The sequence below is a fragment of the Triticum aestivum genome, chromosome 1D (assembly GCF_018294505.1).
Source record: "Triticum aestivum cultivar Chinese Spring chromosome 1D, IWGSC CS RefSeq v2.1, whole genome shotgun sequence".
Classification (NCBI taxonomy): Eukaryota; Viridiplantae; Streptophyta; class Magnoliopsida; order Poales; family Poaceae; genus Triticum; species Triticum aestivum.
The window spans coordinates 242,878,446-242,881,045 of NC_057796.1; positions in this window are offsets into that span (position 1 = coordinate 242,878,446).

Below are 2,600 nucleotides of genomic sequence, written 5' to 3' on the forward strand. Positions count from 1 at the left end.
GCGTGTGTGTGTGCGTGTGTGTGTGTGTGTCGCGGGGTCCTCTGTGGAGGATGTAATTTAAGTGTGCATGGCTTCATCATAGAGAGGTGATGTGTATGGCAGAGGCCACCAACGATGGGGTGCGAGAGAGAAAATGCCCGTAGAGAGGGAAGAGAAGGTGTGTGCGCGTGAGAGGAGTCGACATCGCGAGAACGTGTTTGTTCGAGAGACACCGAGGAAGACTACTATATATCGATGGTGCATGTAGGCGGGAATTAAACAAAGGGATGGTCTTATTGGTTTCGGGGATATAGGGGAAGAGTGAGAGGCGGGGGGGGGTAGCTAGAAGGAGATTGTTAAGTGTGAGTGTGTGTTTTACCCATCCAGGCGGAAGTTATGTGCACAAAAGAGGAGAACGATTCGATATGGCGTTAGGATTGAGGGTTATTAAACGTATGGAGACATAGAGACCTTGAACATGCATGTGTGAGAGGTATACATGTATACATGGGATGTGTGTGTGTGTGCGCGCGCGCGCATGATCGAGATAAAAGAAAGAAGACATAAGTCATAAGATCAACGACATGGGAGAGACGGATCAGTATGACAATATGCATGCATGTGAGAATGCAGGGAAGAAGGCCCGACAATTGAGCATGTGTTTTTGTCTTTAAGAGATAGTGGCGTGGGCTGGAGCATGCATCTATGGCGAGTAGAGGGAGTGAGGCGCAATGATTGTGCAAAAGAGACCAACCTATAAATGCATATGTATGGAGAGACCTATATAGTGTGGGTGATAGGAAGCAAGACTCCGTGCGAGAAAGAAATGTTGACGGAGAAACTACAGATAGATACAAAGATGGAGATGCTAGCTAGAGGGACATCCGCTAGTTTGAGTGTTGGAGATGACCGTCGGGTGGTTCAAAGGGTGAAGTTATATATGTGTGTGAGAGGGCACCTGACTGCATGTAGAGAGAAACATATGTAGTGTGCGTGATAGGAATCAAGAGTGAGGGCGAGAAAGAAGGTTGATGGAGAAACAGATAAATAGAAAGATAAAGATGCTAGCTAGTGTGCGTTAGAGATAGGAGTCGAGTGGATCAGAAGGCTGGGTTATGTGTGTGGGTGTGAGAGAGATAGAGAGAGGGTGCATGTGAGTCACATACAAACAGATACAGAGAGAAATGAGATCCAGAGAGACGGAGTTTTGTGTCTGCGAGAGAGAAAGATATTTCACAACGAGAGTGATAGCTAGAGAGACATACGAGGGAATGCAAGATATCTCTAGGGAGAGAGGGTGTGTGTGAGCGACATACAAGAGAACAATGGAGAAATATGAGACCCTGGGAGACAGAGTTTGTGTTTGTGTGTGAGAAAGAGATATTGAAGAGGAAGAGTCGTAGGTTCTCATATCTAAGGAGCGAAAGACATCTCTGTATGAGGGGTGTGCGAGTGGCACACATGGGAATAGTAGAGAGAAATGAGACCCCAGGAGACAAAGTTTTGTGTTTGTGTGAGAGAAAGAGATTCCACATGGAGAATCATAGTTAGAGACACATAGCAGGGAGCGAGATATACTTAGAGAGAGATAGAGTGATGAAGGTCGAGGGAGAGAGTACCGTCAGTGCGTTACGAAGATAAAAGATCATTGTCGACATACAGGTAGCACGAGTGATACCTGAGAGACGATGAACGCGTATAGGTCCAGAGAGACAGTCCTATATAAGCATGAGTGATAGCTATATGAGACGAATATCTGGATTAAAGGGGATTCAAATATTTAAACTGGAGATCACGACATCGATAATATCATAACGCAAATTGGTGTATCAAACATGCATATTCATTTGAATTTGGGCACACGTGTAATGTTATATAGTTTATCGATATTGGTGATCCATAGATTCTTCAATTACAAACAATGCGTGGTTTATATGCAATTAATGTCTAAACGGGATTACACTATATGTTGCGTGTGTGAAACACATTATACATGTTTGAGAAGTAAAAAAAAACCCGCATGAAACACACATTAATTGGAGACAGTTAGCGAGGAATGCATACATTGGATTTCAACATAAAGTGGTTTCAAATATTTGAAAATCCAAATTGATGGATACAACCTTATGAATCTGAGATCATGCCATTTGTAAACCATATTTATGTATAAATGGTGTTGTGCTTTTGAAAGTATATATAAAAAATGATGTATATAGAATGTAATTCCAATTGAAAATGGATCCCGCCCGAAAAAAATAGAATACAAACGGGATTCGAATTGAGTTGGCACGGTAAACGTGCACTCTGCAAAATTTGAACGAAGCGGGGAAAGTCGCAGTAACTGCCTGAAACCAAAATCTGCGAGATGGAAATCACTACTGCCTATCCCTGCCACGCAAAGCCTATCTGCTGGATTTCTATAGGTTTCGATAGGGTTAGGTTTGTAATTTCACCCAAACGTGACGTAACCGCCTCTCACCCGGATTCATACACGGTGGGCGCCAAAACACAGTGTGTCCTCGGCCGAAATCGACTCCCTCCCCAATTCATATTCATACACGGTGGGCGCCAAAAACAAACTCTCATCGGCAAATATTCGGTGTATGCGAGATTACCGTCCT